A 24,738-nucleotide genomic window follows, 5' to 3' on the forward strand; every position below is an offset into this window, starting at 1 on the left:
CGGTGCCGTTAATTGAAAGAGTCATTAAAAAAAACAATAAAAAATTAATGGTAGGCGTCTAACTTGACAGGAGCCTACCACTTAGAGCAAATGTCTACACAAGGAGTGTCCAACCTTTTGGCTTCCCTGGGCCACGTTGGCCGAAAAAAAATGTTTCTGGGGGCCACACAAACGCGCAAATGCTGCAGCAAGACAGAGGAGGGAACCGGCAAGACTGTTAACACCCGGGGGCAGCAGAGGAAAACACTGCATCGCCCTCGACCGGGGCCGCACAAAATACTTCACAGGGCCGCAGGTTGGACACCCCTGGTCTACACTGAGGCACCTTCCAGAAAATAGGTGTGGTTAGAAGCAGATTCTGGGTATATTTTGGGCGTGCTTTCTGTTTTGAAAACGTTCACGTTCGCTCCTGGATTTTTGTGTGTGTACCTGGATTTTGACGGAATATCAAAATTCCCCTCTGCCTCTTCTATTGTGGACGGGCAGGCCTCTTTGTATCATGTCCCTGGCCACGCCCCCCTTTTCAGATATGTGCAATTAAAGTGCAGTACTCTATGGAATAGCCCACAGTGAGGCAAGTGTACAAATTAAGACTGCCAGTTGACATTGGGTTGCTAGCAGCCAATTATGAACGCTTCCAAGCTCATTTCGTCAGCCGGAGGCCCAAAGTCATAATGCCCCTGTACAGATCCATGGTGAGACCTCATCTTGAATATTGTGTTCAATTCTGGAGACCACATTATCAAAAAGATGTGCGGAGAATCGAGTCGGTTCAGCGAATGACCACCAGGATGGTCTCGGGACTCAAGAACCTCCCATATGAGGAAAGACTGAATAAACTCCAACTCTACTCGCTCGAGGAACGTAGAGAGAGGGGGAACATGATTGAGACTTTTAAATATATCACGGGCCGCATCGAGGTGGAAGACGATATCTTCTTTCTTAAAGGACCTTCAACCACAAGAGGTCATCCGCTGAAAATCAAAGGTGGGCAATTTCATGGCGACGCCAGGAAGTATTTCTTCACCGAAAGGGTAGTCGATCATTGGAATGAACTTCCATTGCAGGTGATTAACGCCAGCAGCGTGCTCGATTTCAAAAAGAAATGGGATATGTATGTGGGATCTCTAGCCGGGTGAAGTCTGGGGGTGGGTCATTAGCGTGGGCAGACTTGATGGGCTACAGCCCTTTTCTGCCGTCATATTCTATGTTTCATTTGTTAACTTATTTGCACACATTTCCTCCATTGCACGCAGAGCATTAGGTTGGAAATTTGAGCATGATATATAGAGTATAGGGATAAAGGTGAAACTTATAGAATGCTTACACACATAGAAAATTACTTAGCAGGCAGAAAATATATTCACAGGTGCCTCTCTTTGCATTTCAGTATTCATGTGAAAGTCATACAAAAATGCCAGGGATATAACATATCCTAAGCGCCAAATGCTGGACCATGCATCTACTCACGAAAATAGAAATGTATTGGCTTAAATTCTTGTTACTTCCCCGCTTTCATTGCTGAATTAATTCACTACACAGCAAATATCTTTTAACTCCGTGCGTTAGGAGCAGAACAGATGAATGCCTTTGAACGCATGGATAGAGAAGTGACTGACACAGTTTATTCACTGAATTCCCATTTTCCAATATTTTATATTGGAGGAAAAGCCCTTTCATTATTCAGAGCTATTAAATAGCCATTGTTTAAAATCTATTCTGCATTAGAAATCAAAATGCAGTCTAGAAGTCTACTTATCTGCAATATGCGACGACTGGATGGGAGAATTGTAAGCTAATGAATATTCATTAATAATGAGACAATCATATACTGTAGGTATAGCTCAAGTGGGGATCAAGATTGCGATGGGTTTTAGCTCTACAATATCTCATCGCCTAATTTCTGTAGAGGCAGACCAGTAATATTCTCTATAAATAATGTCTGAATGTGAAGAAATTGATCTCAAAATAAAATCAGAATGTTTTCTAAAGAAAGTTCCCTAAAGGTCCTTGACTGGTCTCAAATTAATTCACCCTCTATTGTGCTAAAGGTTCGACTCCAATTCCATTTATTTTTCTTTCTCATTTATCATGCATAATCTTATTTTGTAAGCATAAATTCAATTTATACTTCAAAACGAAGTACATTTTATTTTCCAATTGAAACTGAAGACATTTGATGTAACATGCCTATAAAGAATATATGTGTTAACAAAGAATATTAAGCCTATGCACTGTATATCATTGTGAATACTTCCATAGCATTTATTGGTTTCTCAAAGGCATTATAATATTGCTGCCACTTTCTGCTTGGAAAATTGGCTCCCAAACACTCTAGGGCTTGGTATTATTGACCTGAACAACAGGCAGAATATCCAATTTCCCGTGAAGTATCACAAGGGTTTTATTTGGCAGGTCAGAGAAATGGTGCATTATTCGAAGCGTGTGAAATTGTGTTGCGAATGGGTGAAGAAACAGGCACTCAAGAGCACCAGTTCCACTGTGTGCCTCCAATTAGGTGGCCAGAGGGCACCCGGTAGAACCCTATCCCGCTACTGCTTATCATTTCTAGAGCGCTGCGAGACGTATGCAGCGCTGTAAATTAAACCATTCAAGAGACAGTCCCTTAGGGCTCCTTTTACTAAGCTGTGATAGCGTTTTTAGCGTGCGCTTAGCGCCCGCTGAATTGCCTCTCGCGCTAGACCTTAATGCCAGCATTGAGCTGGCGTTAGTTCTAGCCGCGTAGCGTGGGTTTAGCGCGTGCTAAAATCCTGCGTGCGCCAGAAACGCTATCGCAGCTTAGTAAAAGGAGCCGTTAGGGTTGTCTAGAAAAATCTAAAGTTGGAAATGCTGTTCGAATTGAAGTTCTTCCCATGAATTTGATTGTGCTGGATCGGAAAATAATTTTATTTTTTTTAAATTTTAAAGCCCATCCTGGGGCCGCTCAAAGCCACTGATTACATAAAGTTCATTTTTTCTTAAAATTTGCTATCATTTTTGCTTAAGGGAGCACATTTGTTGGTATTATAGCTATAACTTTTATGATTTCACATTCGACAATGATACATTGATAAAAAAACATTTTATGCAAAAAAATTAAAAATAAAATCTAGCAGTATTTTATTAAATGAACATGAAGAAGGACATAGTACTACTTGAAAGGGTCCAGAGAAGAGCGACAAAAATTGTAAAGGGGCTGGAGGAGTTACCGTACAATGACGCTAGAGAAACTGGGCCTCTTCTCCCTTGAGAAGAGGAGACTGAGAGAGGACATGATCGAAACATTCAAGATATTAAAGGGAATTCACTTAGTAGAGAAAGAGAGATTGTTCACCCTTTCCAAGGTGAAGAGAACGAGAGGGCACTCGCTAAAGTTAAAAGGGAATAGATTCTGTACAAACGTAAGGAAGTTTTTCTTCATCCAGAGAGTGGTAGAAATCTGAAATGCTCTTCCGAAGGCTGTATAGGGGAAAGCACCCTTCAGGGATTCAAGAAAAGTTTGGATAAGTTCCTGCTGGAACAGAACATACGCAAGTAAGGCTAGACTCAAATAGGGCACTGGTCTGACCCAGCAACCGCAAATCTTATGTTCTTATGAACCTTCAATATCTGCACTTTATTGTAGCAAATAACAGAAATTGATCATACTTTGCTGCCGGGAGAGAGAGGGTAAAATGCTTGAGTTTCCCCATCGGCTAGAGGATGTAAATTTAAGAGACACCATCAACAACTTCTATCGTATCAAGCAGCCTTATGGGGCAAAGACCTATAAAAACAAATTATACCCGCAAATACCTGTTCTTGAATTAACTAGGTAATGAATCTGTACAATTGCTCCCATCACAATCTCTCCCCTAAATCTGATCCCGTAAACTGTTAGCCACTAATCTCTACCTATGTATGTTCCATTCAATTTGTAGCATCTTTCTAATCATTGTAAACCGCATAGAACTTCACAGTCCTGCGGTATATAAACTGTTATTATTATTATTAGTAAATGCAAACCACACAGAGGGGCATAATCAAAAGATATGTCTAAGTCCATTTTGGGCCTAAGTTGCAGTCACCCAAAGTTGGACATGAAAAAAGTCCATTTTTGAAAAATACATCCAAAATATTTTTTTTGTTTAAAAAATCATCTAATTTTATGTCCAGCCATCTGATCGTCCAGACCACTAAGATGTCTATCTTTTACCCCATTTTCGTCCAAAAATTTGTCCAAATCAAAAACGCCTAGAAAAAGATCTTTTGGACATGGCGGGGCCAGAAAAGTGATGCACTGCACACCCAAACATTGCACTAGAGTAGTGGGGTACCTTACAGGGCACTGCTATGAACTTCACAAAAAGGGTGCCACATACACATCTCACCACAACAACCTTATAAGGTCATGGTGAGCCCCCCAAAACACCCCCAGAACCTACTAGACCTACCTGTCTACCACCCCAATAGCCCTTATGCCTGCAGGTGCCACCTATTTGGTAGTACATAAGGATTTTGGGGGGGGGGGGTGCACATGTTTCACCATGCATGCAGTGGTTAGAGTGGCTTATGGGCCTGGGTCCTCCTCTCCATGGTTCACTAGCCCACCCCCCAGACCACTTAAGCCACCTCTGTGCAGCTCTACTAGGTTTTCCTATGCCAGGCTGCCAGGTGCTGATGTTCTGGAGGCAAATATGTGATGCTTTTATTACGAATTATATGATGGGGGGTGGTGGGGGGGTCAGTGATCACTGGAGGAGTGTGTTGGGGGACTATACTTTGTCCGTACAGTGATTTTCTGGTCACTTTGGATACCTTCTTGTGACTTAGACCTGGTTTTAGATGGCCTAAGTCACAACGTCCAAGTTCCGTCTAGGCAGTGTTGTTAAACATTCGGTTATACATGCAATATGGCCGTTTGGTGGAGGATGGGCTGGGAGGGCTTCAATGGCTGGGAGGGTGGAGATGGGCTGGAGTAGGTTTTAACAGAGATTTTGGCAGTTGGAACCTAAGCATAGTACCGGGTAAAGCTTTAGATTCTTGCCCAGAAATAGCTAAGAAGAAAAAATTAAAAAAATTTAAATTGAATCAGGTTGGGCAGACTGGATGGACCATTCGGGTCTTTATCTGCCGTCATCTACTATGTTTCTATGTACGACTAAGTCTAGGACAGCCCATGTTCCGCAGGCTTATGAAGTGAAACTTTTTCTGTAATTATCACATATTTTAGAAAATGTCCAGGACACAATTTGGAAGTTTAGGCTAGACCTGCTTAAATAACGAAGAAGTGCCAATAAGGAGCCCAAACTGACCGGATGACCACTGGACAGATGAAAGCATGACCCCCCAAACTTCCCCAGTGGTCAATGACCCCCCTCCCATGCCTCAAAGATGTGAATAAAAAAGTGCACTCCTGCCTGTATGATAGCTTCAGATGTTATAGCCAGTCCTAGTTGAGCAGCATTCTGGTACCTTCAGTAGAGCCTGGGCCAATCAGGCCTTAGATTAAGTGGGGATGGGCAGACCCGCTATGCCTAAGGCCTGATTGGTCCAGGCTTCTAGAGATTGGGCCAATCAGGCCTTAGGCTTCGGCGGGATGGGCCGGGTAGGGGCGGGCCCGCCTCATTTCGACGAGGCAGGCCTGCCGGCTGGACGGGCAAGACCCATCTGGCCAAAAGAAAAGGTTAGTTTGGTGGGGTGGAGGTTTGGGGGCTGTTAGCGCGGGGGGGAAGGTGCGGAGGGGGTGTGTCTTCGGACAGGAGGGATTGGGCACCCTCCTGCCATCGATCGGTAGTGTCGGGGGGGGGGCATCTTCTGGCAGGAGGGTTTGGGCACCCTCCTGCCGGCAATCGGACAGGCGGCCGTGGCCCGCTATACTTATAGCGGCAGAGAGATCCCTTGCCGCAATAAGTATAGCGGCCGCGTCTACTTACAATGTAGACCAGCATTTTGTTGGCCTACATTGTAAGCGTCTCTTCCTCTACTAGGGAGACGCGTAGGGCCGCCTAGGTTCACCTAAGGCCCGCCTAAGGCCCTTAGGCGAGCTTAGGTGTCTTGCGGGCCTCCCTAGGCTCCCGGAGGCACCTTCAATATAGGCGGCCTGCCTGGGAGCATTTTTTAAAAAAACGTGCATCCCGATTGGCTGATTAGACAGCTGTAGGACGCCTACAGCTGCTTAAAATGGGGACGCACTTTGTAGAATCAGGGCCCGTGTGTCTGTGTGGCCAGTCTACTTAAACTGTTGGCCCCTCCTATATCCCAATGGCTAGTTTTGCCTGGGTTTGGTGTTTTGTTTTTTTTCAAAAATGGTTCAAAAAGATAGACACACATCTAAAAAATGGCCTTTCTCAAAATAAATTGATAGACGCATTTCTTCTTCAAAAATTGTCATTTTGTGCGTCTTCTGCAAAACGTACAAGATCGGATGTTGATGTCATATTGAAAATGTCCCTCCACACCACCAATGTTCTATACGTGTCAAGGAAGATTGTCTGCTTCTTCATGAGGGGGGGGGTGGGGGGATGATATATTGCTAATGTTGATGTTGAGGGGGGATAAGTGGGGGTCTGGGGTGGATTGTCATTAGGGTTTGGTTTGTGAACGGGAGGTTGGGGTGCTTTTGTCAATTTTATTTCCTCGGGGCAGAAGCTGCGGTCACCTTTTAATGATCAAAAGCGCCTTGAAACAATCATTTATTAAAGCTACAAAAATAAAGAAAATGAACATTTATAAAACCAAAATAAAACAAAATCTGCAACAGACATTATTGCCTGAAGACAACTAAAATGAACCACCGTTAAAAGTGACGGGATTTTCAAAATGTCAAAACGAAAAGATTTCGTTTGTTTTCGCTTCATGCATAACTGAGGTAGATGAAAACCGAGGATGGGAATGTGGTCTGTGAGTGTGTCACCTTCTCGAAAATAGGTATGGATCTCCTAAGAACAGCAAGAGAAGGAAGGTGACTTTGAACAACATAAGGTAATTATTACTGAGGACAAGCTACTCTCAAAGTGAATAAATGATTACTCTTGTTAAGACCATAAACTGTGATGCTTAAGTCTTAGTTGCTCTGTGTATTGATCTCCTTTCACTTGGGTAATCAAAATAAGTTTCCAAGCGCTATTGCAGAACAAAAGGTCTTGAACTGAAACTCATTACATAAGGTTGGTACACCCCTGGTCACCAGCTCTGAATTGATTAAAATGTGTCTATATATTGGTTTTCTTCTTCTTTGACTGGTATTCAGAAAATGCCTTATTTTAAGGAAGCCGTATTTAAACCAAAAGCACCATTCACGAAGAATCGCTTTAGAAAGTATAGAAGCTTGACAGTTCAAGACCAGCCCAGTAATTACAAATCAGCTAACGCCGGTGCCAAGGAATAAACAGACATTATTGAAATGCCACTGAAAAACATCAGGTATTGATGTGTTGTTTCACTCGATTGTTATTTGCAAGAAAATGCCCCTCATCTTACAAAATATTAGATTTGTTGTTTTTTTGGCTTGCGTCTTGCGTTTTGTTAGAACACTGCGAGGTCAGCGCATCCTAGGAATAAAAACACAGTACTGATTTTAAGGATTTCCATGCCACATCTTTGAATTTATTTTATGCAACGTCAAGTTTGTGGTATACCCATCCCAGACCCTCAAAGGTCCCCTCACTTCGAATAATAGGAACAAAAAGGCATGACATTTTTTTCAGTGGTGGCCCCACAACTTTGGAATACCCTACCAGCTCCCGTAAGGGAGGACAGCAACTTTGACCGTTTCAAAGGCCTACTTAAGAGTCATCTATTCAAAGAAGCTTTCAACATTTGACGTAATCATTCACATCATTCTTCAAATTCCTCCAAAGAAACAAGTAGCAATGTTCCCTTTCCTTTTGTTTGTTCCTTATTTGGCTTTCTTTCCTATACAACTTGTAGTTCCAACCCAGCTTCCTTTTTGTCTCATGTTTGTCTGTCAAATTTGTTGCCTATCTTGAATCTTTTTTCTGTACAAGATAATCTTGAATGTATAATTTGAAAACTTATAAAAAAAATCTGTCCCCTATCAGTATGCCATTTATTTGATGTTGTTTCTCTTAAATTCTTTTTAATTCTCCTGTCAATAGCATTGTTTTTATTTTATTATGTTTTTGATTTCCCTATTATAGTTTAACTTGTATTTCGCTTAGAAATTGGATACACGACTGAATCAAATTTTAATAAAAACTTGAAACTTGATTAGTTGCCAAAACATGTTTTGTCCGCAACATACTCTGATAGAGTTTATTTTTAGCTTTGCAACATACTCTACTGTTAGGAAATAGTAGAGTTTATTCATCCATTAGCCCTTCTTTGTCTATGGAACTATAGTACTCCCCTGATATTTGAGGGGGTTCTATTCCAGGAACCACTGCGAATGTTGAAAAACCGTGAATACGTTTTTTAGCATGGGGAGACAGGAGAGGGCAACTGGAGAGGAGGGGGGGGGGCAGCTCCTAATTGGTGAGGCCCGACTTTAGTACAGGAAGAGGCGGTCGGAGCATACCGCGAGTGATTTCCTTCACTCATCAGCACTCTGGCTGCCCAGTCATTCGCAGTCGGAAAATACCGCGAATGACTGGGACCGTGAATCGCGGACTGCAAATTCACGGGGGAGCACTGGACTTGGGTTTTTGCCAGGTACTTGTGACTTGGATTGGCCTCCATGAAGCCAGGATATTGGGCTCAATGGACAATTGGTCTGACCCAGTAAGGCTATTCCTATGTTCTTATGGTCTTATGCTAATGAAAAGATTAGCACACCTTAGTAAAAGAGGGCCTAAAGTAGATGGAATAAAATTGCTAATCAATGCGATGGATGTGCTTGATTTTGAGTGCAAATTAACTCAAGACGCGGCTCAACAAGCAAACACGCATTTCTTCATCCACCATCTGCAGTCATTCTCCTTTTTTTTTCTTTGATTTAATTTCTGTCAGAGCTGAAAATCCAAGTTCGCAAAGATAAGAAGATCCAAACGGTAACAAAGCCTCAATTGCTTTGTTGCTCAAGTTAGGATAACGACTGCATAAAAAAATAAAATTGCTTGCCGTTAGTTTTCAAGAAGCAATCACGTCAAAAGAACGATGCTTGTCAGGGCGGTTGTAGCCTTACGCATGCAGATGCTCATAACATTGACAGACTTGTGCGTACGCAATGTACATGTCATCTATTCTTGTGTAAATTCTGAAATCTCAGAGATACTGCGTTAGAACGTTCAAATAACATACCCCCTCTTTCATGAACGCATAGCGTGGGTTTTAGCGCCAGCAGTGGCGGTCACTGCTCAAAATCTCAGAGAATTCCTGTGAGTGTCGGAGCACTGACCGCCAGTGCCGGCGCTAAAACCCACGCTATGCGTTCATAAAAGAGGGGGCATGTTATTTGAACGTTCTAACGCAGTGTCTCTGAAACTGTGCCGCTGCACAGTGATGTGTCTCGAAGAGATTCCGGGTGTGCCAAAAGAGATTCGTTCGTAAAAGAGGGGGGTAGATATGATGCTAATGGGTGTGCATGTATATAAATTAGAATACTACCCTTTATGTGCCCTTCTGCTTCCTAAGATTAGGTAACTCCATCTAGAATTACCCCCTAGGAGTTTAACATGACAGTTAATGCACGCTGTTAAACATGGCGCATTAATCGATTTTTGGAATAATAATAATAAATAATAACTTTATTCTTGTATACCGCCATACCCAGTGAGTTCTAGGCGGTTCACATTAATTAAACATGGTTACATGCAGTTAAGTATTAATTGAACAGATTTGCATAGAGTTAAGTGTTAAATTGAACAGGGATGCAGGCAACAGAGTAGATGAAATTGGGGAGTAGGATAGGGTGGATCGGGGGGTGGGGGTGGGGCGAGATAAAAAAAGGGGGGGAGGGTGGGGTTCTTTGAGGAGGGGGGCGATTAAGTATCGTGGCGTTGAAATCTGCGTCGATACAGCTGTGCTAGAACTAGGCATTTAAACGTAGGTAGGGATGGTTAGCAGAATTAAAATGTGCTGTGGGCATTTTCACTTTAGGTACCCCTCGCATATAATAGACGGGTTGGCCTTATTCTTTTATTCGCATATCTTAATGCAAGGCCAACCATCTTCCAGTATTCAAATGTTTGATAATGTGAAGCTATAGCTTTTCTTTTAACCTCCAGCTAGAAATCTTGGCGTCAGGTAATTCTGCATTCTGTCTATAACTATATTATCTTACTGACCCTGAAAATGGCTTTTTAATTAGTCTTTTTTTTTGTTTTGTTTTGCATGCTTTATTTCTATAGCAGCATAGAATAAATCCACTCAATGCCTTGAGGAGTATTTTCTTTGGGAAACTCCTTATAGCTGACGAATGGAGTTTTTAAATGGTGGAAAGGATCAAGCAAATTGAATTTGAGATGCTTAATTAAGTCAGTTCACAGGCAAATGGACTTGATGAGTGGTAGGTTAGTGTGGTGCAGTCCACGAGGAACAGCAGTAATTAGAATGAACCACAGGACAAACCTATTTAATATTCTTCCAAGGTCAAACCCCAGAACTAATTTGAAAAAGAACTAAACCCCATTATTAAGCTATCACTCAAACAGTGTAATGGCAAAAAAAAAAAATAATAAATCGATGATGTGGTCCTCCACGGGATATTCAAATATTATATGGCAACAGTCCCTTAATTCAATACCTAGTTCATTTTGTTCCATTGATAATTTGCTCTGCAGCCTATTTCTGGGAAAGAGTAAAGAAACCAAAAAGGTTGTCCGGGGCGGTACTTGGAGAGACCTCCCAAGAAAGGGACTTTCTGATCGACCAGTCCATGAAGCCATCTGCACAATGCACTGCGGCGGCGAAAAGGGCGAACAGAATGCTAGGAATGATAAAGAAGGGAATCACGAACAGAAGAAGGTTATCATGCAGCTGTACCGGGCCATGGTGCGCCCTCACCTGGAGTACTGCGTCCAGCACTGGTCGCCGTACATGAAGAAGGACATGGTACTACTTGAAAGGGTCCAGAGAAGAGCACCTAAAATGGTTAAGGGGATGGAGGAGTTGCCGTACAGTGAGAGATTGAAGAAGATGGGCCTCTACTCCCTTGAAAAGAGGAGACTGAGAGGGGACATGATCAAATTATTAAAAATACTGAAGGGAATAGACTTAGTAGAGAAAGGCAGACTGTTCACCCTCTCCAAGGTAGGGAGAACGAGAGGACACTCTCTAAAGTTGAAAGGGGATAGATTCAGTACAAACGTAAGGAAATTCTTCTTCACCCAGAGAGTGGTAGAAATCTGGAACGCTCTTCCAGAGTTTGTTACAGGGGAAAACACCCTCCAGGGTTTCAAGACAAAGTTGGACAAGTTCATGCTAAACTGGTGAGACTGGACTCATTTGGAGCACAGGTTTTGACCTAGGGGCCGCCGCATGGGAGGACTGCTGGGCAGGATGGACCACTGGTCTGACCCAGCAGCGGCAATTCTTATGTTCATATGGGAGCCCAAGGGGGCCTCAACGATGAGACAATCGAGGCACAACAAAGGAGTCGTGAGGATGAGATGTCAATAATTTAGCCACAGGTATAGAGTTCAAAGTTCACAGTGCTACTATCAATAAAGTGAACTCTGAACTTTACACGCATGGCTGAATTATTGCCAAAGAATAAAGAAACTCATGAACAATACTCTGTTTATGGAGAATCTGTTAGGGCTAGCCCACTGACATAGTAAAGGGTATCTCCAAGCAGAAGGTTTCCAGATCAATTGTTGGATCAGAACTTCCATACTTTAGTTTGGATGGGACTGGGAAAGCTGCAGGGAGATAGAGTTATGGTCTTTGTTAAAAGTGGCAATTGGTAGCTGAATGTCATATGATGTCGAATTCAGAATGAAGCCCCGCTACATGGCTTCATCCTATGCCCTCTCACTGCAAAGCTTCCTTTCAAATGAAAGAGACTCGACTGGTCTTGGAGGATGAAATGTACGGTGTCAGCATCTATGAGACAAACTTGGTTCTTTCTGTTACATAGAGCGTTATGGACTCCCGTTAGGTTACAAAAATTAGATAGTTCTTTGTCTAATAGATGTTGGCATTGTAATTTGGAAGCAGGAACTTTAGATCATTTATTGTTTCATTGCCCATATATTATGAATTTTTGGAAATCAATTTGGGACCAAATTAATAATTTATTAGATAACCCAGTGGCATTATCCTATGATACTGTGATATTTGGTATGGAAAAAATAGTCTTCAATCAAATTTCAGAGTTTGTAGAAAAAACTAACGTGTTACATCCGAATCAAACTGGTTTCAGACAGCACCATAGCATGGAACACTCACTAATCGGCATGACCACTTCTACTCAATATTTCTTAGATCATCATCAATCGGTGCTGTTAATCTCTATTGATCTTTCAGCAGCATTTGATACGATTGATCATCAACTTCTTCTTAGCAGACTCCAATCTATTGGGGTTACAGATGAAGTTCTTGCTTGGTTTACATCTTATTTCATTGATTTCACATCTACCGTTCTTTTCAAGGAATCTTCCTCCAAACCTACACAGATTGCACATGGAGTCCCCCAAGGATCTATTCTTTCACCCTTACTTTTCAATATTTTTCTTGCACCACTAATGACCTTATGCCAATCTGTAGGCTTTCATGTTTTTGCCTATGCTGACGATATTCAGCTACTGCATCCTTTAAATAATAATAATACAATTGAAATCTCAGCGATCAACGAAAAACTTGACCAAATTTATCATTGGCTGGATACAAACAGATTGGCACTTAACATAAAAAAAACTAATGTCATGCTTTTTCCGTGGAAGGATAGTTTCCCTCTTGTTAATCCTATCTCTATTCAAAATGTCCCCCTACAATCAGTTAAAAATATTAAAATTTTAGGGGTAATTTTCGATAACAAATTTAATTTTCACGACCATATCAGTAACATCATGAAAACTACCTTTTACAGGTTACGTAAAATTCGATCTATTTCTAAATTTCTATGTCCCAAATCACTTAACATCCTGATTCACTCTTTGGTGAGTCTAAAATCGACTATTGCAATTCTCTTTTTAAAGGAATTGCTTTACATGAAATAAAACGTCTTCAAATTATACAAAATGCATCAATTAAGCTAATAACCAAATCTAGAAAGTTTGATCATGTAACACCACTTCTTAAAAATGCTCACTGGCTTCCAGTTATTCACAGAATAACGTATAAACTTTGTATAATTACTTTCAAAACCCTCTATACTATGACCCCCGCTTTTTTATTTAAGTTATTAATTCCATATTCTGCAAGGAGAATTTTAAGATCTAATGAACAAAACTTATTGTCTATTCCCTCGTTGAAAATTATAAACACTAGACGACAATTTATTTTTTCATGTACTTCACCGCAGACTTGGAATGCCCTCCCTATTTCTTTAAGGGAGGAGAAGGAATTTGGAAAATTTAAAAGTAACTTAAAAACATTTCTTTTCAAGGATGCCTTTGCAAACTAATTTTATTATCTTATTACCCTACTTTTTTATTATATTTTTTATTTGTTACCCTCTTGTATTTTCCCTTAATGTCTTTTCTTTACTTTAATGAATTGTATTTCATCCCTCCTCACCTAATGTTAAGAATATGTTAAATTGAGTGTAATTTAGTCCTTTTTAAGTATTTTATGTATTGTATTGTCACCTAACAAATGTAAATTTTAATATGTACATCGCTTAGAAGTCTGATTAAGCGATTACCGTATTTTCGCGGATATAACGCGCACCGTTGTAAAACGCGCACAGGGGTATAGCGCGCAGAAATCACGATGATATGTACAAAAACTTTTCTATACCGCGCTCAGGCATATAACGCGCATGCTGCCCGACTCTCCTCTGGCCACCCCGACTCTCCTTTCGCTCTCCCCGACTCTCCTCTGGCCACCCCGACTCTCCTTTCGCCCTCCCCGACTCTCATCTGGTTGCCCCGACTCACCCTGACTTTCGGTGCACTGCCCCGCCTCTCCGTGCCTGTCCCCCTTGAAGTCCTGTCCCCCCTTGAAGGTCTGCCTGTCCCCCCTTGAAGGTCTGCCTGTCCCCCCTTGAAGTCCTGTCCCCCTTGAAGGTCTGCCTGTCCCCCTTGAAGATCTGCCTGTCCCCCCTTGAAGTCCTGTCCCCATCCTGAAAGCCTGATGCCCCCCCTCGACGTCCGATTCTTCTCCCCCCTCGGCAGGACCACTCGCACCCCCACCCCGAAGGACCGCCGACTCCCCGACAATATTGGGCCAGGAGGGAGCCCAAATCCTCCTGGCCACGGCGACCCCCTAACCCCACCCCGCACTACATTACGGGCAGGAGGGATCCCAGGCCCTCCTGCCCTCGACGCAAACCCCCTCCCCCCAACGACCGCCCCCCCCAAGAACCTCCGCCCGTCCCCCAGCCGACCCGCGACCCCCCTGGCCGACCCCCACGACACCCCCACCCGCCTTCCCCGTACTTTGTGTAGTTGGGCCAGAAGGGAGCCCAAACCCTCCTGGCCACGGCGACCCCCTAACCCCACCCCGCACTACATTACGGGCAGGAGGGATCCCAGGCCCTCCTGCCCTCGACGCAAACCCCCCTCCCTCCAACGACCGCCCCCCCCCCCAAGAACCTCCGACCGACCCGCGACCCCCCTGGCCGACCCCCCCACCCCCCTTCCCCGTACCTTTGGAAGTTGGCCGGACAGACGGGAGCCAAACCCGCCTGTCCGGCAGGCAGCCAACGAAGGAATGAGGCCGGATTGGCCCATCCGTCCTAAAGCTCCGCCTACTGGTGGGGCCTAAGGCGCGTGGGCCAATCAGAATAGGCCCTGGAGCCTTAGGTCCCACCTGGGGGCGCGGCCTGAGACACATGGTCGGGTTTGGCCCATGTGCCTCAGGCCGCGCCCCCAGGTGGGACCTAAGGCTCCAGGGCCTATTCTGATTGGCCCACGCGCCTTAGGCCCCACCAGTAGGCGGAGCTTTAGGACGGATGGGCCAATCCGGCCTCATTCCTTCGTTGGCTGCCTGCCGGACAGGCGGGTTTGGCTCCCGTCTGTCCGGCCAACTTCCAAAGGTACGGGGAAGGGGGGTGGGGGGGTCGGCCAGGGGGGTCGCGGGTCGGTCGGAGGTTCTTGGGGGGGGGCGGTCGTTGGAGGGAGGGGGGTTTGCGTCGAGGGCAGGAGGGCCTGGGATCCCTCCTGCCCGTAATGTAGTGCGGGGTGGGGTTAGGGGGTCGCCGTGTCCAGGAGGGTTTGGGCTCCCTTCTGGCCCAACTACACAAAGTACGGGGAAGGCGGGTGGGGGTGTCGTGGGGGTCGGCCAGGGGGGTCGCGGGGCGGCTGGGGGACGGGCGGAGGTTCTTGGGGGGGGGGCGGTCGTTGGGGGGGGGGGGGGTGCGTCGAGGGCAGGAGGGCCTGGGATCCCTCCTGCCCGTAATGTAGTGCGGGGTGGGGTTAGGGGGTCGCCGTGGCCAGGAGGGTTTGGGCTCCCTCCTGGCCCGATATTGTTGGGGAGTCGGCGGTCCTTCGGGGTGAGGGTGCGAGTGGTCCTGCCGGGGGGGGGATGTATCGGACGTCGGGGAGTCGGCCGGGCAAGAGGGCTTGGGCTCCCTCTTGCTCCGATCGTGGATGCGGGTGCGGGTGGGAGCGCGTGCGAGCGGTCGTTCGGGGTGGGGGTGCGAGCGGTCCTGCTGGGGGGGTGAATCGGGCGTCGGGCGGGGTGGGAACTATGTTTAAAAACTTTTGTATACCGCGCTCAGGCATATAACGCGCGAGGGGTATGCGCGGTACGTAAAATCACGTATAACGCGCGCGTTATATCCGCGAAAATACGGTAATCAAGAAACCTAATAAACTTGAAACTTGAACTTGAGAGCAAAAAGTCAAATTTCTGCAAATAATAATAAATTACTGCTACATACAATTGGAAGGATTGGAGGAGATTGAATTACACCTTTTGGTGGAATTCTTTATGTCACATCTATAAAATGGAAAGATTCATTGCATTGCAAAGAGGATATTTTAAGAAGTTTCAGGATGTGTGGAAACCATTGACAAGATATTGTACAGAGTAACTGGATATGTTTCCCTTAAATATATCAGTTTAAAAGGATAGGGTGGGGATTGTGGTATTGATGTGTATTTATATATGATTATTAGTTATGTGGTAGGGAGGGATGGGAGGGGGTGGTGTAAGAAGTTATGTAATTAACCAAAGATAGAATGTAAGTGAAATTTGCATTGATTATCTGATTGAATATGTACTTACACTTTATGTAATTTTGAAAATGAATAAAAATTTGAAAAAAAAAAAAAAAAGAAAGAGACTCGACTCATGCGCATTTTCATTACGTAGGTATTTAAATGTCTCTCAAGAAAAAATATATAATAACAAAATTTAACCACAAAATATGAAAAAATATTATTAGTCAAGCGATGGTGACTCCCACTGAAAAAACCCCATTTATTTAAAGTGGAGAAAAAGCCTCAACCTCATTTAATATTTAGACGGCAACCCACTGGGTCCAGCCATTCAACGTATGTATCATAGGCAAAAAAAACTCCACAAATATCAAAATGCAATTTTCAAAATAGGATATACTCCCACCACATTTTTTCATATTTTGTGATTTAAATGTCTCTATCATATCATATCATATCATAGTCTCAGGATGGTGGTAACAATCAACAGGCTAGGGACAGTAGGTTAATTAAAATGCAGGACATAATTGTAAATAATAGCTCATTGTGCTGGCATCTCAGCATTTGAAGAAAAATGTGGAATACTTGTTGAATACTGTATATTGCAATGATGCATCATCAGTAGGGTAAAACTAGCCTATCGTTCCGTTTATGGAGGATTTTGACTTAGAGGCATTCAGTCATAATCCCACAGATGGTAGCTTCACGCCATTTGCTCCTCAGCCAAGCACATACACCAAATATCTGAACCTGCGGTTCCTCTCATACTGAGCAGGATTACTATCGAAACGACGTATATTAACAATTTTGCCTAGATGTATTAGATGTGGCATGGGATCTTAGGGTCGATGGATGAGAGAGATGTGCCTATAATGAAGGTACTGGATGCAAATGCATCTTGATATATCAGATTGTCTAGGGACCACTAATCCCTCTAAGCTGAGCAGAAGTCCTCCATCTACAGTCCTGCTAGTGGAGGGTGCTGTCTCACTATCATATTTTCAATAGTGATGGGTGGGCAAGTTCTTCAAGACTCCAGAGAACCTGCTTGTCCCTAGAGTTCAATGGTCTCAAACTCATGGCCCGGGGGCCACATGCGGCCCGCCAGGTACTATTTTGAGGCCCTTGGTATGTTTATCATAATCATAAAAGTACAATAAAACAGTTTCTTGATCATATGTCTCTTTAGCTATAAATTACAATATTATTATTAAGACTTAGCTAAAAGAAAAGATTTATAAGCTACAAAGAGTTTTACCTCATGCAAAATTGTCATCTCTTTAATAAGACATTAACTGTTTTTTTTCTGAGGCCCTCCAAATACCTACAAATCTACAATGTGGCCCTGCAAAGGGTTAAAGTTTGAGACCACTACTAGAGTTTGAAAACACAATATTGAAGCACTGCCCTCTACTGGTAGCAATGCAGTTGGAGAATGCCCACTCAGCTTAGAGGTGATAGTGCTAGGGACGCTCCTGAAACCGAGCAGGCACATAATATTATTCTCCAAGAGAATAGACTCAAAAGTGACATCGGAGAATATTTCCTCGAGGAAAGGCAGTGTATGCGTGAGACAGCCTCTCAGTGTAGGCGATGAAGACAAAAAAAAAAAAAATTTCAAGAAGGCATGAGATAACCACCAAAGATCTCTAGTTGGAAAGAAGTAAGGAGAAATCCCAAGATCAACTAGGGGCCTATGACATTGGACTAGGAAGGGAACTGAATATTGATTATTGATTCTTCTTCTATTGAAATGAATGCCTTCTGTTGTGATTCCTGAGATTGATGTATAATTGTAATCTGTGCTGAGCTTTTTTTTCATTCAGGTGGAATAAAAGTCCCCGTTAAATTAAATTGTACAGATTACATAATTTTTACCTGCATTTGTTTTCTCTGTTTTGTATACACTTATGCCAAAAGCAGACCTTATATCATGTTTTATTCCGTGTCCTTATCCCCCCCCCCAAAAAAAAAATATCCTGCATATCTATGTTCCAGCTGCCTGATCACCTCTTTTTATAATGCTTTGCTAAAAGGCTAGGATGATCTCATAATCCATGTCATAAAGGGCAGACGAGTTATATCTGCATTGACACTCTACAGACAGCGGGGTCTCTGACTGGAGCCTGCAGTATTCAGCAAAAAAAAAAAAATTGTTTACTGCTCTTCCGGTGCGTTGCAAAAACTGTTTGGAAGAAAAATGGTGCTTTCTGCCCCATGCTTTTGGATGAAGCAATTTAAAGGCTATTTTAGTTTTATGTTGCTAGCAAATAACAGTCTACTACAGAACATATCATGGAAAGGTGTAATGGTAATGATGGGGTGAGTGCAGGGAGTATCATGATAACTGTAATAGTATTGCAAAGGTTGTTACAAGAGACATCACAGTAACTTCAGTTGTAATGAGAGGGTTACATATTATAGTAATTACAGCAATTCACTGTGCTATAAGCATTATATCAAAAATAAATTATCACAGTCATTATCATCATATCCACTAGCACATTTTACAGCTCTCATGACTAGCCATTGTGTTTCTGCAGACGCTACTGCAAATTTCTCTTTAACCATCCAAGATGTCCTTATTCTGAGGAATGGGATATTTTCAACGTGCATCTCCCATACTCAAGCACTGAGGTAAAGGATTTGAGGCAGGAAAATGGCAACAGGCAGAGGTGGCCGGGGTTCGTAGGGTAGGTGTAAAGTTCGCACAGATTTAAGAGACCTAGAGGGTTTACCCATGAATTATTTATTTGGTTAAATGGGTAATACGAGGGGGGGGGGGGGTACTGAAAAGTTCTCCGCCCATCCAGCTTCCTAAATTCCGAGCTCCTCGCCCTCTGTTCTCCATCTCTGTGCAGACAGAAGAGCGGGTCTTGGGTGTGATTGTATGCGATGATCTTAAGGTGGCCAAACAGGTTAAAAAGGTGACGGCGAAAGCTAAAGGGATGCTAAGTTGCATAGGGAGAGGTATGACCAGTAGGAAAAAGGCGGTATTGATGCCTCTATATAAGACTCTGGTGAGACCTCATTTAGAATATTGTGTGTATTTCTGGAGAGGGTGCCTTCAAGATATAAACAGGATGGAGTTGGTCTAGAGGAAGGCTACTAAAATGGTTGGTGGTCTTCATCATAAGGCGTATGGGGACAGACTTAATCTCAATCTGTATACTTTGGAGGAAAGGGGAGATATGATAGAGACGTTTAAATATCTACGTGATATAAATGTGCATGAGTCAAGTCTCTTTCATTTGAAAGGAAGCTCTGGAATGAGATGGCACAGGATGATGTTAAGAGATGATAGGCTCAGGAGTAATCTAAGGAAATACTTTTTTTACAGAAAGGGTGGTAGACACATGGAACAGTCTCCCGGAAGAGGTGGTGGAGAGAGTGACTATATCTGATTTCAAGAAAGCCTGGGATAGGCACGTGGGATCTCTTAGAGCAGTGTTCTTCAACCTTTTTATATCTATGGACCGGCGGAAATAAAAGAATTATTTCATGGACCGGCAAACTACTAAGACTGAAATTTAAAAAAACATCTCCGCCCTGTCCCCGCGAGCTCAGTCCCCGCAAACCATCTGATCCCATCCACACAAGTCTCAAATAATTATGATTTCATATTGAACGTATTTTATTAAAGTATAACAAAACAATATTTTGTACAATTGTCCTTTTATAAATACAAATACTACAGAGCAAGGATCAACAAAACCTCTGTCTCCCCTCTTCTTCACATATATCCCCTCTACTATCAAGAACACTGAATAAACCAAATTATTACAGAATGCTACACAGAAATATCATGCTAACAGAATACTGCAGTTACATATGACAGGAATAGTATTAGGGGAGTACAACTTGGTCAGAGAGAGTCCTAAGCCAGCTGGAAGCTAAAGAAGCAAGGCCTGGACTTTGCAGGCCCAGTTATGTCTAACACCAGCTCTAGCAGGATATATATTTCAAATCTGATATATTCTAATCACAAAATAGAAATAAAATTATTTTTTTCTACTTTTTGTTGTCTCTGGTTTCTGCTTTCATCTTCTTTTCACTCTCTTCCTTCCAGCATCTGCCCTGTGTCTCTTCAATCTAGTATCTGCCCCTTCCATCCACTGTCTGCCCTCTCCCCCTTCCATATGGTATCAGCCTTCTTTCTATGCCCCTCTCCCCTTTCCATCCAGCCTGTTCCCCCTCTCTCCTATGCCCCTCCCCCCTTTCCATCCAGCCTGTGCCCCCTCTCATTCTGCTCTCTTCATTTTTATCTCTCCTATGCCAGATCTAGCATCTTTGTCCCTCTCTCCTTATTTCTCTGTTGACCCCCTTCCCAGCATCAATCTCTCTCTACTTTCTCATTCCTCTATCTCTTCCCTTTCCCTCATCTGATCTCTCCATTGCACCCTAACCCTTTCTCCTCCTCTAATCTCCCTGTCAGATGTTTCCTTCCTTTTTACTTCCTCCCCTGACCAGCATTACCCCTTCTCCCTTCCCTCCTCCCCCTTATCCAACAGTAACTCTCTTCCCTTTCCCTCCTCCCCTGTCCAGCAGTGCCCCTTCTCTCTTCCCTCCCTCTTATCCAATAGTAACCCTCTTCCCTTCCCTTTCCCTCCTCCCCTGCCCATGAGTACCCCTTCTCCCTTCTCTCCTTTCCTCTCCAGCAAATTTTTCCTCTCTAGCCCAGCTTTGTGTGCTTTTAACTTCGCCACACAGCTGCCGCTAGCAGTAGTTTAGATGTGGTTTCATCAGGCACCCTCGGGGCCTTTGCTAGGCCGGTCCGCCTTGCATTATCGAAGCAGGCCGGCCTACCAAAGGCCCCGAGGCTGCCTCGTGAAACTGCAGCTAAACCACTGCTGGTCCGGGGGTGCGGAGACAAGACAAAGGCAGGAGGCCCAGCACACGCGGCGAAGGCAGGAGTCATACATGACGGCAACAGGAAGTTGCAAGTCAGCTGACACCAGCACCGGAGCCTCTCTTTAGGTCCAGTTTGCAGAGGAGGCCCGAATCCTTCACGGACCGGCAGGAAATTTTTGCGGACCAGCGGTCGAAGAACACTGTCTTAGAGAGAGGAAGAGATCATGGTTACTGCACATGAACAGACTGGAGGGGCGACTTGGCCTTTGTCTGCCAGCATGTTTCTATGTTTCTGTAAATAATACTATTATCATTCCAGTCTCCTCTGCACACAAGCCTGGAGTCATCTTTGACTCTGACCTCTCATTTTCTACACACATCTAACAGGCTGCTAAAGGCTGCCACTTCTGTCTCTACAACATCACCAAAATTTTCCCCTTCCTCTCTGAGCACACTACCTGGCCCCTGGTTCACACTTCTGCAACCTCAAGCTTAGACTACTGTAATTTACTTTTCAGGTCTTCTGCTGAAATTGCCTCTTTTCCTGCTAATGGATGGATTTGTGTTCGAGTACTCACTTCCTGGATTGTTTCTCGATGACAATGTTACTGCAGCCATGTGGGAAAGTGCAGCAGAGCAGAGGATTCTCTCACATTACAGCCTTGTTTCAATTTGCCGGGGGGTGGGGGGGGGGGGGGAGAGAATGACAGCAGTGTGGTAAAATTGAAGGAACAATGAGGGAACATCTAGATTTATTGGGGGTCTCAGGTCTCGGTGCTGGATGTGGAGGTCTATTTCCCTGTGGGGCCGGTGCAGTTCTCGCCCTTTTTAACATCTGGCACAGCTCTCGTCCCTTTTTCCTACTGGTGCACCTCCTGTTCCTGTTCCTCCCTCCTCCTTCATGCTCATGTAGAATGGGGCAATCTGAACTGCCGGTGCAGTAAGGGGCAAGTTGTAGGGAGGGATGCTGATTTTACATAGTGGGGAGGAATTTGTTCACGGCCCATGAAATGAAGACATTTCCCTGGGGGGTGGCAACTCCTGCACTGCCCCCAAGGCCTGAGGGCCTTCGGGATGATGGTTTGCTGACCAGGATGATTGTTGATATGTTGAAACCCTCAGCTCAATGTGCGTCGGTGGCTAAGAAAGCAGAATTAGAAAAGGTACAGAGTGCGACGAAAGGGTGACAATAATGATAAAATAGGGCTCTTCAGTTTGGAGAAGAGACGGCTCAGGGGTGATATGACAGAGGTCTATAAAATACTGAGTGGAATGGAAACGGTAGATGTGTATCGCTTGTTTACTCGTTCCAAAAATACAAGGACTAGGGGACATACGATGAAACTACTTAGTAGTAGATTGAAAACAAACTGTAGAAAATATTTCTTCACACAACGTGTAATTAAACTCTGGAATTTGTTGCTGTAGAATGTGGTAAAATCAGTTAGCTTTGCGGGGTTTAAAAAAGGTTTGTATAATTCCCTAAAAGAGATGCCCATAGGCCATTATTGAGATATCTTGGGGAAATCCACTGCTTATTCCTAGGATAAGCAGCATAAAATCTGTTTTACTACTTGGGACCTGAGTTGGCCACTATTGGAAACAGGATACTGGGCTTGATGGAAATTCGGTCTGTCCAAGTATGACAATTCTTATGTTCTTTCATTTTCTCTCTTTAATTATTTCTTTGTACTCCCTGTCTTTGTATCTTTTTTGGCTTTAGCTCATATCTTTTCAGTAGCAGTCCTCTGTCCCCAAAGGGTTTGGAATCCAAGGGCCTTGTTTATTAAGCTGCATCTTTTCCTGAACCTCTTAGAACATACAGATGCTCTAATATCCGGGCAGTATAACTTTGCAAATCAGCACACACAAGAAGTCTCTTTATTTTCCCAAAATTTACTTTGAATAAATGTAGCTAATTTACTCACAATTTGTAGTAAGGAATTCAGAAGGTTGCCTCCCTGGAGCAAAGAGACCTTGTGGAACTGAATGCTGTAGCTGGAAGTGGAAATGGAATTCAGAAGAGGAAAATCTTTATTGCAGAAGCGGGACAGTTGGCAGATAGATGGAAATCGTTTCAGAGGTGAGATGCTGACTTTTGCAGTAACAGAGTAAAAGACGAGCTCACTTGGGGGGAGCAGCAGGAGAGCACATACTGCTCAGACAAGAAGGAAGCATTTGGTTTGCAGGATAAGGAGAAAGCAAGAGGAAAACCCGGAAGGCCAGATGGTGAGACAAAATGACCAATAGGGAGAGAGCCTGACCCATCAGAGCAAAGACAATAAAGACAATCAGGAAATGATAACTGGTAAACAAAAGATTCAAGCTTGGCTGAGAGGAAGAAGGTCTTTGCAGGGGAAAGACCACTAGGGGTAAAGCTTATACACCAGTGGTCTCAAACTTGCAGCTCAGGGGCCACATGCGGCCTGCAGTCTATACTAGTGCTGCTTGCTCTTTGCAGCGTCCTCTGGCTTTCCCCTTGGCCTCCCACTCTTACCTTCAGATTATTACCACACCCTGCAGAGAGGATTGCTGGTGTTGTAGCGATCCTTGCAGGCTGCTGTCGTCCTCAGCAGCACATTCCCTCTGCCACAATCCTGCCCCTGATGTCAGAGGAGGGGCGGGACCCCGGCAGAGGGAATGTGCTGCGGAGGCCGTTGGCAGCCTGCAAGGAACCCTACAGCACCGGCGATCCTCTCTGCAGGCTGCAGTAATTAGCTGAAACTAAGACCGGGAAGCCAGGGGGGAAGCCGGAGGACGCGGCAAAGAAGTGTGTGTGTGTGTGTGTGGGGGGGGGGGGGGGGCGGTAAGATTTATAAGCTATAAAGAGTTTTACCTCATGCAAAATTGTCATTTCTTTAATAAGACATTAGCTATTTTTTCTGCGGCCCTCCAAAATGTGGCCCTACAAAGGGTTTGAGTTTGAGACCAGGGGACTAAGGTCTAGATTCACTAAGGACACTGATCGTGTCTCGACCACTTTGCGACCCATTTTCCTCTGACTCGATTCACTAACCTCGTGGCCGATCATCCTCCGATCCGATCCGGGAATGCAAATGAGGGGAAACGGCATGCAAAGTAGGAAGGACGCGATTCACTAAACAAATGCAGGCACACCGACTGAGCTGGCCGATCTAAAAACAAGCGACTGCTGAGGACCAGTCGCTTGTGTAAAAACCCTGCTCTCTGCCCCGATTCTCCTGCCCTTCCCTGCAGTGCAAGCCCGTGGTTTTAACCTGCGGGTTTAAAACGGGTTAAAACCACGGGCTCGCAAAGTAAAAGTGAAAAGTTTTGTTTCCAGCTCTGCCAGGCTCGGAGGGCCAGCACAAGCGTAGACCATCTACAGATGGTCTGTGCATGCGTCGGGATCGCTGGAGAGAGATAAGATATTCAAATTAGTTTGGGGTCCATTAACGTCTTTTGTAGATTTTCTATAGTTGTCCTTTATCTTTATTTTCCGTTGTTTTTCACCCACACATCTAGGGGGGTGGGAGCAGGAGGCGGGTACAGTGGTGCCTCGCATAACGGACGCCTCGCACAGCGAACGCTGCGCACAACGAACTTTATGTCTTGATCCGTACAACGAACTTCGTTTCACACAACGAAGTCGCCCGAGCTGCATCCTTCCGCGCAGGCACTGCGCTTAACTGCCCTCTCTCCGCCTGGCTCCCTCTTGCCC

General features: G+C 44.3%; 1 long non-coding RNA gene across 1 annotated transcript in view; it reads right to left on the reverse strand.

Annotated features, from left to right (window-relative positions):
* The window catches only part of LOC117360540, a 189,167-nt gene extending 165,914 nt beyond the window's left edge, over positions 1–23,253 (reverse strand). Inside the window, exon 1 of the long non-coding RNA XR_004539442.1 lies at positions 22,988–23,253. This is a non-coding gene — a long non-coding RNA (uncharacterized LOC117360540). The remainder of the gene's footprint in view (positions 1–22,987) is intronic.
* Between the last annotated feature and the right edge of the window lie 1,485 nt (positions 23,254–24,738).

This window comes from Geotrypetes seraphini, chromosome 5 (genome assembly GCF_902459505.1).
Source record: "Geotrypetes seraphini chromosome 5, aGeoSer1.1, whole genome shotgun sequence".
In the NCBI taxonomy this organism is placed as follows: Eukaryota; Metazoa; Chordata; class Amphibia; order Gymnophiona; family Dermophiidae; genus Geotrypetes; species Geotrypetes seraphini.